Source organism: Ranitomeya imitator, chromosome 3 (genome assembly GCF_032444005.1).
Source record: "Ranitomeya imitator isolate aRanImi1 chromosome 3, aRanImi1.pri, whole genome shotgun sequence".
NCBI classification, from domain to species: domain Eukaryota; kingdom Metazoa; phylum Chordata; class Amphibia; order Anura; family Dendrobatidae; genus Ranitomeya; species Ranitomeya imitator.
In genome coordinates this window covers 828948704-828963539 of record NC_091284.1, presented here as the reverse complement: position 1 = coordinate 828963539, position 14836 = coordinate 828948704, and the positions used below count along the sequence as shown (strand labels likewise).

The following is a 14836-nucleotide window of genomic DNA, read 5'->3' as shown; positions in this document are numbered from 1 at the left end:
AGAGTTGTCCTAGGAGGAGGTTCACTGGTAGGTTGCCTTCACAAGCCACCCCCGCCTTTTCACTCTTCCCAGTGGTACAAAACTTTTTTAATGCTGTTGTCCGTGAGGTACAGCTATTGAAACTGGATCCCAACAGGGGTAGGAATATTAGCAAGGCTGAACAGGTTGCCATTACTAGGCTGGGCTCTAATCGAGAATTTGTCATCCGCGAGGCGGACAAGGGGGGTAATTTGGTCATTTGGCCAATAAACTCGTATCTAAAAGAAGCCAGACGCCAATTACTAGATCGTGAGTGTTATCAGATTCTCCCCTCTGACCCCTCCAATGTCTTCCAGGCTAAATTACTCCGTCTCTTGGAGGCTGCTTTCATGAACAACATCATCAATAAAAGGGAGAGGGACTTTATGTTCAATGGTCATCCTAAAATTCCTACCTTTTATATGCTCCCTAAGGTGCATAAGTCCCTTGCAGCTCCTCCAGGTAGACCCATAATTTCTGGGATAGGTGGACTATTGGAAAGACCTTGTATTTATGTCGACTTTTTCCTACAGCCTCTGGTCGCCTCTCTACAGTCTTTTGTCAGAGACTCCACTTCCCTGATACAACAAGTCCAGGATTTGACAGTCCCCATTGGAACTTGGTTAGTGACTCTAGACGTAGAGTCACTCTACACCTGTATTGGACACGATCTGGGAACAAAAGCTGTGTCCTATTTTCTGGATCAAAGTACATCTGGGGACAGAAGGCATGATTCCTTCCTCTTGGACCTTCTGTGGTTCATTTTGGATCAAAACTACTTCGTCTTTGACCGTGCGTACTACAGGCAAGTGAGGGGGACGGCCATGGGCGCCCGGTGCGCCCCATCGTACGCCAACCTATTTTTAGGTTGGTGGGAGATGACCAGGGTGTACTGTCTGGAGGGATTTTCCACATATGTTATCAAATGGTTACGTTATATTGATGACGCTTTATTCCTCTGGACAGGCACCCTGGAAGAATGCCAACACTTCATTGAGATCTTGAACGATAACCCGTGGAATATCCGCCTCACTTCGCATATGTCACAAACTGAGACCGAATTCCTGGACCTTAAACTCTATCTGACGGACTCTAAGATCACCACAAGTCTGTATCGCAAGCCTACTGCGACTAATAGCTTGTTGCACTTCACCAGCTTCCACCCACAGCATCTGAAAGAGGGGACACCGAAGGGCCAGTTCTTTAGGGTCAAGAGGAACTGTACCCGTCGGGAGGACTTCTTGGAACATTCTCGTGAACTCACGTCGAGGTTCAAAGAAAGAGGCTACCCAAACAAGGTAATTTCACGCGCTTACGTTGAGGCCAGAGACCAGGATAGGGTGAACTTACTGTGTCCCCGGGCTAAAGCCCCAGGTAGACCACTAGGGATTATCACTCCCTTCAACAACCAATGGCATGATGTACGTAATATCTTGTCTAGGTATTGGGGTCTGCTTTTGAGTGAGTCCAAGTTGTTACCACACATCTCGCCCAAACCCAATCTGATAGCAAGGAGAGCCAGAAATCTCAAAGACTGTCTCAGTCACAGCCATTTCCAACGTCCCACTGTAAGTACCAATGGGGGATTCCGTCTCCGTGGCACTTTTCCGTGTGGAAATTGCAACATATGTCCTTTTACAGCAGGAGACACTAATGTGACGTTACCTTCTTTGCCTTTTTAGATCACTCCTAGAACATATTTTAACTGCAAGACCAGGAATCTTGTTTATGCCTTGGTTTGTCCGTGCCCTAAGGTGTACGTGGGGCAAACAACACAAGAACTAAGGAAAAGAATTCAGCAACATTTTTCTAACATCACTACGGCAAAGAAGGATAAGATGAAAGGCAAATCCCTAACGTCGGTTGCCTCACATTATCTCGCGGAGCACAACTCTTTGTGGAATGGAACAAGGATATGTGGTTTAGACAAAGTTCCTGTGAACATCAGAGGGGGCAACATCACTACTGAATTGCTCAGACGGGAATCCAAATGGATTTTTGATATGAACTGTGTGGCCCCTTTGGGCCTTAACGAGGACTTGCTGTTTACCGGTTTCTACAAATGTATATGACTATATGATCTTAGGTGGCGCGTGGAACATTTTGTGGATCTCCTATTTGCCCATATGGATGCTGTAGCTGCCAGGGGCATTGTATGCTCATTTATTTTACATACCGATGTCATGTTCTCTTATAGTGTCTGTGTTCCATCTATGGTTATGTTTGAAGATCTACTGGCCTCATTGTTTCTAACTATATGGACAGCATATTGCAGTAATTAGTAGGTATCTATTAGGACAGCATATTGCAGCTAGTAGCAGGTATCTGTATGGACAGCATATTGGAGCCACTAATAATTAATGGATACAGATGTTGCCTCTTCCTGCATCTTTTACAGGTTTTTTACCACGTGTACAGGTGTACGCCTTGGCCCTATGGGTGCTTGAGTTTTCTACACATAATCTGTATATCTATATACTATGACTCTCGTTTGGTCTAGGGTGTCACCTTGTGAGTACCTGTATCATCACATGGATGACTGATTTAATCCTGTGCCTTTTTTTTTTTTTTACACTATTTTTACACTATCCTTATGGCCTACTGAACAATCCGTATTGATATTTTCCTACATGTGCCTTGTAGTGCTCGTTGCACTATCTTAATTATATCCACTCCTGTACTTGGATAGTGTCGTGAGTCTGGTAACTCTACACATTGTATGACTGGAGCACTTTGTAAATATGGTAACAGCGTCATTATAATAAAATCTCCATGTTTTCTGAACTGTTATACATCTTTCCCTTTATTTAGGGTTTGGCGTTTTTGTTTACATATGCTCTTTCTGGGTATGGGACTTTTGGCATAAGTGTTGGTGGGGCAATGGGTCATTGGTATTAGCGCGTATATAGCGCTTATGTATATCAAATTCCTTCAGGCCCTGTGTGGGCCTGGCCTATGTTTACTCATGCCTATCGCTGCTGTGTGCGTTATCTGTCAGTATTTTGTAAGCACTGGCCATCTCTGGAGTGTTTTCTCCGGTACCTGCACTATGGACACCACAGGTTTGGTGATTGGTGTCCTGTCTATGATTTACTCTTAGATACCTCTGGGTACAGGTATGACGGTGCCTGTTAAGATCTCGTCACTACTTACTGCATGGATCTATGGGCGGGTTTTGCTCTTCTATACCTACATGAACATTATTTGCTGCTATTGGCCGGGGTTCCCTGGCAATTTGTATGTTTGTTCTATTCATGTTCTAGGTTTGCGGCTTATTTTCGGATACCTCCTGGCCGGGGTATATCGTTGCCTGCGTTGGTCTCGCCGCAGTGATTATTGGTCACCTTATGCTGCGTGGTTTTGTATGTAGGTTTGCTTTATTATTATTTTTATGTATGTTCGCTGCTGCTACTGGTCTGGGTTCCCCGGTGATTTGTAACAACCATATTGTCTCATACTTATGGCCCATTCCTAGAAATTATCTGGGGCAGGTACGTTGATGCCTGCATATATAGCTCGCTGCCCAGAATGGCAGGGTATTATATGCCGCAGAGATCCATATGTATGGGCTCTGCTGCTTATTTCTGCTGGCACATATTCTCACTGCTGCCATAGAGGGAGCTCAAGTAGCCGGTATTCTCCGACGATCTGTAAACTCCCACTGTTGCTAAGCGCCGACTACTTCCGGTTTCGGAATACCGGCGCCTGCGCTGTGGATTCGAATATCTGGAGACTCAGGCCTCACCAAGCTTGCTGTGTGCGTGCCATCATCATGTTGACGCCTGCGTAGATCCGGCCGCTGTGAGTAGTACGTCACCACATGCCGCTGGTCTCTCTATGCAGGCAAGGGTCAGTTTTGTTTACTGTTGCCTAGCACCGGTGGCTTCCGGCCCAAGTGGTGCCGACGCCTGCGCTATGGAGACTGCTGCACGCCACTTGTTCTTACCTGCTCTGCCATTTTCAGGCGAATCTTCACAGCTGCGTCCACTTGGATGCTTTAATATAAGGTATTTATACACGGGTATTTGGAGCGATAATCACACCCCTGATGAAGCCACCGCAGTGGCGACACGCGTAGGGTATTCGCTCTCTTTATGCCTGTTGGGACATATGGGTTATTATACCCGATAAACTTTTCTGGGGAGATGACTGTTGTGCATGCTCTGTTGGCTGTGCACGGTATTTCAGTGCTCACTTAGAGTGTTATGCTCGTGTATTAGTTCTGGGTCATTCAGGGCTATTGTGCCTGCCCTGTTTCGCACTATTTGGGAAATAGGAGTCTAGGGCTAATGTTGTGTTTTATGCTCCCTCTGGTTGCATTGACTTGAGAACCATTATTGCATGCGCATTACCTATGGCTTTGAGCCTTATTCTGAGTTCATCTTGAGCCCTTATACTACACTGCATATACTCATCTTCACCATTGCATTCATTTGTGTGCTTTATACGACGTATTTGCGTTATGTGTGTTTTTTGACACTATGTGTGGTGTAAAATATGCTGTCCATATAGTAGTGTGAGGAGTATTTGCACATCTATGTCAGTCATTATTATTATCATGTCTCCCCTTTGACGTGTATACAGGCATATGCCATTTTTTAGGCAGTAGTTCTAATGTGTTTTAGATGTTTTTAATGTTATATTTTTTTCTGTGTTGTACCTCAATAAAGCTGTGTTTTGAAATTTATATTGTTGACTGGTGATCCCCCATTCTATATGGCCTGTGCTTTTTCTTTTGTCTTTTGTATGTTTATATTCTCAGGTCGGGGTTGGATCCCTTTGCTGTATACTCCGTGGTGCCCCCATTTCTTAATATTATAGAAAATAATGAAGTGTGACACCATTCTAAAAACTACACCCCTCAAGGTTCTCAAAACCACATTCAAGAAGTTTATTAACCCTTTACGTGCTTCACAGGAACTGAAACAATGTGGAAGGAAAAAATTAACATTTAACTTTTTTTTTAAAACATCTTAATTCAGAACCATTTTTTTTATTTTCACAAGTGTAAAAACCGAAATGTAACCATAAATTTTGTTATGCAATTTCTCCTGAATACGCCAATACCCCATATGTGGGGGTAAACCACTTTTTGGGCGCATCTCAGAACTTAGAAGTGAAGGAACGCCGTTTGACTTTTTCAATGCAGAATTGGCTGGAATTGAGATCGGACGCCATGTCACGTTTAGAGAGCCCCTGATGTGCCTAAACAGTGGAAACTCCCCACAAGTGACACCATTTTGGAAACTAGACCCCTTAAGGAACTTATCTAGATGTGTGGTGAGCACTTTGAACCCCCAAGTGCTTCACAGAAGTTTATAACGTAGAGCCGTGAAAATAAAAAATCGCTTTTGTTTACACAAAAATGATCTTTTCGCCCACAAATTCTTATTTTCACAAGGGTAACAGGAGAAATTAGACCACAAAAGTTGTTGTGCGATTTCTCCTGAATACGTCGATACCCCATATGTGAGGGTAAACCACTGTTTGGGCGCACCGCAGAGCTTGGAAGTGAAGGAGCGCCGTTTTACTTTTTCAATGTAGAATTGGCTGGAATTGAGATTGGACGCCATGTCGCGTTTAGAGAGCCCCTGATGTGCCTAAACAGTAGAAATCCCCCACAAGTGACCCCATTTTGGAAACTAGACCCCCCATGGAACTTATCTAGATGTGTGGTGAGAACTTTGAATGCCCAAGTGCTTCACAGAAGTTTATAATGCAGAGTCATTAAAAAAAAATATAGATATTTTTCCACAAAAAAAGATTTTGTAGCCCCCAAGTTTTTATTTTCACAAGGGTAACAAGAGAAATTGGACCCCAGAAGTTGTTGTCCAATTTATCCTGAGTACGCTGATGCCCCATATGTGGGGGTAAACCACTGTTTGGGCGCACCGCAGAGCTTGGAAGAGAAAGAGTGCCGTTTTACTTTTTCAATGTAGAATTGGCTGGAATTGAGATCGGACGCCATGTCGCGTTTGGAGAGCCCCTGATGTGCCTAAACAGTAGAAATCCCCCACAAGTGACCCCATTTTGGAAACTAGACCCCCCATGGAACTTATCTAGATGTGTGGTGAGAACTTTGAATGCCCAAGTGCTTCACAGAAGTTTATAATGCAGAGCCGTGAAAATAAAAAATATTTTTTTTTTCCACAAAAAAGATTTTTTAGCCCCCAAGTTTTTATTTTCACAAGGGTAACAAGAGAAATTGGACCCCAAAAGTTGTTGTCCAATTTGTCCTGAGTATGCTGGTACCCCATATGTGGGGGTAAACCACTGTTTGGGCGCACGGTAGAGCTCGGAAGGAAGGAGCGCCGTTTTGGAATGCAGACTTTGATAGAATGGTCTGTGGGCATTATGTTGCGTTTGCAGAGCCCCTGATGTACCTAACCAGTAGAAACCCTCCACAAGTGACCCCATTTTGGAAACTAGACCCCCCAAGGAACTTATCTAGATGTGTGGTGAGAACTTTGAATGCCCAAGTGCTTCACAGAAGTTTAGAATGCAGAGTCGTGAAAATAAAAATTTTTTTTTTTTCACAAAAAAGATATTGTAGCCCCCAAGTTTTTATTTTCACAAGGGTAACAGGAGAAATTGGACCACTAAAGTTGTTGTCCAATTTATCCTGAGTACGCTGATGCCCCATATGTGGGGGTAAACCACTGTTTGGGCGCACGGCAGAGCTCGGAAGGGAAGGAGCGCCGTTTTGGAATGCAGACTTAGATAGAATGGTCTGTGGGCGTTATGTTGCGTTTGCAGAGCCCCTGATGTACCTAAACAGTAGTAACCCCCCACAAGTGACCCCGTTTTGGAAACTAGACCCCCCAAGGAACTTATCTAGATGTGTGGTGAGAACTTTGAATGCCCAAGTGCTTCACAGAAGTTTAGAATGCAGAGTCATTAAAAAAAAATATAGATATTTTTCCACAAAAAAAGATTTTGTAGCCCCCAAGTTTTTATTTTCACAAGGGTAACAAGAGAAATTGGACCCCAGAAGTTGTTGTCCAATTTATCCTGAGTACGCTGATGCCCCATATGTGGGGGTAACCCGCTGTTTGGGTGCACGGCAGAGCTCAGAAAGGAGGGAGCACCATTTGACTTTTTGAGCGCAAAATTGGCTGTCGTGTTTGGAGACCCCCTGATGTACCTAAACAGTGGAAACCCCCCAATTCTAGCTCCAACCCTAACCCCAACACACCCCTAACCCTAATCCCAACCTGATCCATAATCCTAATCACTAACCCTAACCATAATCACAACCCTTACCCCAAAACAACCCTAATGTCAACCCTAACCATAACCCTAATCAAAACCCTAAATCCAACACACCCCTAATCCTAATCTCAACCCTTACCTCAAACCTAACCCTAATCCCAATACACCCCTAATCACAACCCTAACCTTAACCCTAATCCCAAACCTAACCCTAATCCCAAGCGTAACCCTAATGCCAACCCTAACCCTAATACCAACCCTAATCCAAACCCTAACCCTAATCCCAACTCTAACCCTAACTTTAGCCCCAACCCTAGCCCTAACTTTAGCCCCAACCCTAACCCTAGCCCTAAGGCTACTTTCACACTTGCGTCGTTTGGCATCCGTCGCAATCCGTCGTTTTGGACAAGAAACGGATCCTGCAAATGTGCCCGCAGGATGCATTTTTTGCCCATAGACTTGTATTGCCGACGGATTGTGACGGATGGCCACATGTCGCGTCCGTCGTGCACTGGATCAGTTGTGTTTTGGCGGACCGTCGGCACAAAAAAACGTTCAATGAAACGTTTTTTTGTACGTCGCCTCCGCCATTTCTGACCGCACATGCGTGGCCGTAACTCCGCTCCCTCCTCCCCAGGACATAGATTGGGCAGCGGATGCGTTGAAAAACTACAGCCGCTGCCCACGTTGTGCACAATTTTCACAACGTGCGTCGGTATGTTGGGCCGACGCATTGCGACGGCCCCGTACCGACGTAAGTGTGAAAGAAGCCTAACCCTAAATTTAGCCCCAACCCTAACCCTAAATTTAGCCCCAACCCTAACCCTAAATTTAGCCCCAACCCTAGCTCTAACCCTACCCCTAACCCTACCCCTAGCCCTAACCCTACCCCTAACCCTACCCCTAACCCTAACCCTAATTTTAGCCCCAACTGCTGTTCTCCTGCCGGCCAGCAGATGGAGACAGATGGCGGGCGCACTGCGCATGCGCCCGCCATTTTGTTTTGCCGGCGGCCAGGAGGAGCAGCAGGAGGATCCAGGGACACAGGTGAGTATGATAGGGTCCCCGAATCCCCCTATTTCTCTGTCCTCTGATGTGCGATCACATCAGAGGACAGAGAATTACACTTTACTTTTTTTTTTTTTTTTTGCGGTCGCCGGTAAACAGTTAATTACCGGCGATCGCAAAACAGGGGTCGGTAAAACCGACCCCGATCATGCTCTTTGGGGTCTCGGCTACCCCCGGCAGCCGAGACCCCAAAGACTCTCGCGGGGCCGGCCGGCGGGCGCACTGCGCATGCGCCCGCCATTTTGAAGATGGCGGCGCCCACCGGGAGACACGAGGAGCACCGGGGGAGATAGGTAAGTATCGGGGGCTATCTGGGACCCCCTTTCTCTGTCCTCCGATGTGCGATCACATCAGAGGACAGAGAAATTAAAGAGATCGCGTTTTTTTTTTTTTTTGCGATCGCCGGTAAACGGTTAATTACCGGCGATCGCAAATGCGGGGTGGGTACAAAACCCCCCGAATCATGTTCTCTGGGGTCTCGGCTACCCCCAGCAGCCGAGACCCCAGAGAAAATCCGACTCTGGGGGGCGCTATACACTTTTTCCACAGCGCCGTTAATTAACGGCGCTGTGGTTTAAGTACCCTTAGCGGCCGCCGTTAAAAGGCGTATCGGAGGTCGCTAAGGGGTTAACTTTGTCATTTGTGCCAATGTGCACCATGACCGCTGGGTCCTCACCAGCCCCTCCCAGTAATCTGTCTACCCGATCAGCGATGTGTCGGACTTGAGCGCCAGGAAGGCAGCACACCGTTCGACGATCCCTGTCTTTGTGACAGATTGGCCTATCTGTTCCCCTAATAATTGAGTCCCCCACTACCAGCACCTGTCTGGCCTGCCCTGCTCTCCTATTTCCCTCCTTACTGGAGCAGTCACTCCTCCGGCTTTCAGAGGACATGCCTGGCTGCAGCAGTGCTACCCCTGTACTGGCACCCCCCTCATCTGCCAACTTAGCAAACTTATTGGGGTGTTCCAGATCAGGACTAGCCTCCCTGGCACTCTTCCCTCTACCCCGCTTCCTAACTGTCACCCAGCTTCCTACTTCACCATCCTGCAGCTCCATCCCACCATCCCCCCCTCATCTGTCCCATTGAGCGTCTGCTCAGTGAGCAGAAGACTCCTCTCCATATTGTCTATGGATCTCAGTGTTGCCAGCTGCACATTTAGATTCAGAATCTGGTTTTCCAAATGCACAACGTGCTCACATCTCGCACAGCAGTATGCACCCTCGACCGGCTGCTCAAGGACTGCATACATGTGGCAAGATGTGCACTGGATGGCATTAACAAGAGTGGAGCACATTTCCTAATGGGGATTGCACCAGACAGAAACGTTAAATAAAAAATAAATAAATAAATAAATAAATAAATAAATACAAAGTATTAATTAAAAAAAAAAAAAATAGACAGCAATTCAGCAATTCCTCCCTTGGAACCTCCCTGACTCCAAAGTCACTGAATCACAAGTCACACTTACCGCCGTTCACACTTACACTCAGCTCACACTCAGCTCGCTCACACTCGCTCTGCTGAAGATTTATAGGTTTTTTTTTCTCTAGTTCCCTTAACAGCAATCCACCTTGCTGTCCAAATGCACTTCCAAAAAGTGTTGTGTTGTGCACATGATCAGTAAATTTCCGTCCGTATTTGCAGCGTTTTATTTTCTGCAGCATGTCAATTCTTTTTGTGTTTCTAGAGTGTCTTTGACTCATTGAAACGCAGGTATAAAAAGGTTTGCGGATTTGCTGGCAAAAACGCTGCAAATTGTCAAAGGGAAATGATGTCAGAAGGAGGAAGAGTGTGTGGGCGGAGAACATGTGCGTGAGTGTGTCTGTCTGTGTGTGTACTCATGCGACATATGTACCCAGGCGGTAATCGCTCCCGCAGTGTATCACTGAGCCCCCATGAGAGATCACTGGAGTTCATCAGCTGATAAGCTCCAGTGCTCTCACTTACGGCATTGCTGTGTGGGAAAGATGAACTCCAGTGAACTCACGGCAGCGCATTGATACACAGCAGGAGCGATTATCTCCTGTCCGTATATATTGGCGGAGGCCGGATAGAGCAGTCACATTTCCCGAGGTGAATTTTGATTCCGTAAAGGAGTCTATGTGATTATTTCAAATAAAAGACTTTATTCTGGGTGTCTGTGTTTTATTATTATTATTATTATTATTATTATTATTATTATTTATTGTTATAGCGCCATTTATTCCATGGCGCTTTACATGTGATGAGGGGTATACATAATAAAAACAAGTACAATAATCTTAAACAATACAAGTCATAACTGGTGCAGGAGGAATGAGGACCCTGCCCGCGAAGGCTCACAATCTACAAGGGATGGGTGAGGATACAGTAGGTGAGGGTAGAGATGGTCATGCAGCGGTTTGGTTGATCGGTGGTTACTGCAGGTTGTAGGCTTGTCTGAAGAGGTGGGTCTTCAGGTTCTTTTTGAAGGTTTCGATGGTAGGCGAGAGTCTGATGTGTTGTGGTAGAGGGTTCCAGAGTAGGGGTGATACGCGAGAGAAATCTTGTATGCGATTGTGGGAAGAGGAGATAAGAGGGGAGTAGAGTAGGAGATCTTGTGAGGATCGGAGGTTGCGGGTAGGTAAGTACCGGGAGACAAGGTCACAGATGTATGGAGGAGACAGGTTGTGGATGGCTTTGTACGTCATGGTTAGGGCTTTGTAGTGGAGTCTCTGGGTAATGGGGAGCCAGTGAAGGGATTGACAGAGGGCAGAGGCCGGGGAATAGCGGGGTGACAGGTGGATTAGTCGGGCAGCAGAGTTTAGAATAGATTGGAGGGGTGCGAGAGTGTTAGAGGGGAGGCCACAGAGCAGGAGGTTGCAGTAGTCAAGGCGAGAGATGATGAGGGCATGGACTAGGGTTTTTGCAGATTCATGGTTGAGGAATGAACGGATTCGTGAAATATTTTTTGAGTTGAAGTCGGCAGGAAGTGGAAAGGGCTTGGATATGTGGTTTGAAGGAGAGATCAGCGTCAAGGATTACCCCAAGGCAGCGAGCTTGTGGGACTGGGGAGAGTGGGCAGCCATTTACTGTAATGGATAGGTTCATTGGGGGGGTCGCGTGAGAAGGGGGAAAGATGATGAATTCTGTTTTGTCCATGTTAAGTTTCAGAAATCTAGCGGAGAAGAAGAATGAAATAGTGGACAAACATTGAGGGATTCTGGTTAGAAGGGAGGTGATATCTGGTCCAGAGATGTAGATCTGTGTGTCGTCAGCATAGAGGTGATGCTGAAAGCCATGAGATTCTATGAGCTGTCCCAGGCCAAAGGTGTAAATGGAGAAGAGGACTGAACCTTGTGGGACTCCGACAGATAGAGGGCGAGGTGAGGAGGTGGTGTGTGAGTGGGAGACGCTGAATGTCCGGTCTGTTAGGTATGATGAGATCCAGGATAGGGCCAAGTCTGCGATGCCAAGGGATGAGAGGGTCTGTAATAATAGAGAATGGTCCACTGTGTCAAAGGCAGCCGACAGGTCGAGGAGGAGGAGGATAGAGTAGTGTAGCTTGCTCTTGGCAGTTAAGAGGTCATTGATGACCTTAGTTAGGGCAGTTTCAGTGGAATGGTGTGACCGGAAGCCAGATTGTAAGCGGTCAAAGAGGGAGCAAGAAGAGAGATGGGAGGACTGTTCAAGGTAAACATGTTGTTCCAGTAGTTTGGAGGCATAAGGGAGAAGTGATATAGGGCGATAGCTAGATACAGAGGATGGGTCAAGAGAGGGCTTTTTGAGGATAGGTGTGATTGAGGCATGTTTAAAGCTTGAGGGGAAAACACCAGTTGTTAGTGATAGGTTGAAGAGATGGGTTAGGGTTGGGATGAAGATTGTGGTGAGGTTTGGGATGGGAGCGGGTCAAGTGCACAGGTGGTGAGATGCGATCTTGAGAGTAGAGTGGAGAGTTGATCTTCTGTAATGGTGGAGAAGTTGGTTTTGGAGGTGGAGGGCTGGGAAATCGGGAGGAAGGGCTCTGGGGGTTGTTGACCAAAACTGTCTCTAATGCTATCAATCTTCTGCTTGAAAAATGAGGCAAAGTCTTCAGCGGAGATAAGTGGGGAGGGAGGAGGTGCTGGGGGACGGAGGAGAGAATTGAAGGTGTTGAATAACTGTTTAGGGTTGTGAGAGAGAGAGGAAATGAGAGATGAGAAGTAGGTTTGTTTAGCTGTGGCGAGTGTGGTCTTGAAAGTAGTGAGGGACTGTTTGAATGCGATGAAGTGCTCGTTGGAGTGGGATCTTTTCCATCTGCGCTCAGCAGCCCAGCAGTTTTATGCAATATCACTATGGTTAGTAATGGAGAGGTGTCTTATAGACACCACTCCATTACTATTCCCATAGTCCTATTTTAGCTGCGGCTAAAGTCACTCCAACATTATATCAAAACACATTCTCGTCAACGGGCGTAGGGGAGCCTTGACAGCACTCTCACCATAGCGCACAGATCCTGGAGTATCCACCAACTGCATTTGCAGGTAACTCACCCTTCTTTGTGCTTTGTATTTTCCCACTTGGCAGCAGTTAGGCAATATAGTGTTCTCACTTCCCAGGTATATTAGCAGGTAATGCTGCACTTCTGGGCACTTCTGTCTCTGCATTGCTATAAGTGGCAAACACAGCACCTTTACACAATACACCATATATATATACAGCTCTGTGCGCTGAATACTATCAGATAAATTTCTTTGATCTATAAAGTACTAGTGACACTAAGGTCTGCATTACTTTAGCTTACTATATTGTTTGGTATTGTGCTTCACAGGTCTCCCATGGTATTTGGAGGTTTCCGCTCCCCCATTTTCTGTCTTTATAATTGTTCAAAAAATCTTTTAAAAATGTTTTTTTCATAAATAAACACATTGTTTTTATTCATATTTTCCTTTCACTTCATTTCTTTTGTGGCACCTACCATATTAGAATGTGTTTTGACCTCTCCATTACTACCCTGAGGACTTGATGTCACCTGATAATACAAAGGTGACATTAACCCCACAAATATGAACCCCACTTGCCACTGCTACAGGACAAGTGGGAAAAGTGAGGCTAAGTGCCAAAACTGGCACTTAGCCATGTCAATTTTTTTCTGGGGTTCCACTGTAAACTAGCCAGTAAAGTCTAAGCAAAGAGCTGTGAGCTGATATTAATACTTGTAGCCTGAGAACCTTTGGCTATTGGCTCCTTCCTAGAATATTAACATCAGCTGTCGGCTTTTCCCCCGCTGGTTATGAAAATTATGTGGGAGACCACACAATTTTTAAAAAAAACTTTTTGAAAAATAAACAGTTATTACATTTCACGCAGATTTCTGACAATTGTTTTTTGTTACAGCATATGTAGGTTAATTATGTTAATGCTCCTACATAGGCTGGTGTGTGTGTGTGTTTTTATTTAATATTAATAACGGTATTTGGCTGAAGAGGTTGAACAAGGAAATTACATAATAATTTTTTTTTTAATATATCTTTATCTCTTTGGATTTACAAACACGCATGAAAAACACATGCAAAAATGCATTAAAAACGCGCTTATTGTCAGCTGCGTTTTTCTGCCAAGAGATGCAGAAACCTTGCAGAAATTTCTGCATGCAAATACACAACGTGTGCACACAGCCTTAAAAATAATTCCATTTAATTTCAACAAGAAATATACTTCTAATGTGATAGAAAAGATTGACCTTTACAATAGTTTATATTGCTATAAGACACTGAAACTCATACTTTAATTACCCATAAGAGGTTTTACCATTAGTTACTCATTTTTTTATACTTAAAAAGACTGTTCAGCTTGATTATTTCAGTAGATGTGTTATATAGTTACAGTTTTGAACATCATCCTTTAACTTCTTTAACCCCTTTACATCTGGACTTAGACCCAGACCCCTCGGCTTGGGCCACATTGATACTTGCTTTTCTGTAGTATGAGATGGATAGAAGAATAGTCAGGTAGTCTAGCTACAACCGTGAGGGAAGAGAAAATACAAAATCAAAAGACACAAGAGTAGTCAGTAAACAGGCCAGGGTCACAACAGGAAACAAATATACAACCTGGGAGCTGAGTACACAGTACTGAACCAGAGTAGAACAAACCTGTATCTCGCAGCTTCTGGCAATATGCTTCAAGCTTTAGTGGGGTGCGGTGCTTTCCAGTTGGCTGATGTAGGGAGAAGATTACTCTAGCTGGACATCATGCACATCCAAACTGCCAGAATGGATGGAACCCCTGCCAGAATGGACGGTATCACAGGTTGCAGGCAATTTAAACTTGGTGGCTCGACAGTCTGCACCCCCCAGAGCTTCTGGTTCTGATGTCTCCTCCATTACTAGTGCTGCCTACAGAATAAATAAGCAGATGTCATAGGAGCAGATCCCTGAGATGATGGGACACAGCATTTGTAGAAACACTAATATGACAAAATGTCAGAAAACCAGAGCAGTATAAATCCCCATAAAGTGACTCCATTTTGAATAGTATAACCCTCAGTGAATTAATCTATAGGAGTAGTGACAATTTTGACTCCACGGCCACTTTC

General features: G+C 45.2%; 1 protein-coding gene across 1 annotated transcript in view; it reads left to right on the top strand.

The window, feature by feature from the left end:
- LOC138671350 (zinc finger protein 585A-like) overlaps positions 1 to 14836 on the top strand; it is a gene marked incomplete at its 5' end in the record, with an annotated part of 122776 nt that overhangs the window by 103183 nt on the left and 4757 nt on the right. The window lies entirely within an intron of this gene.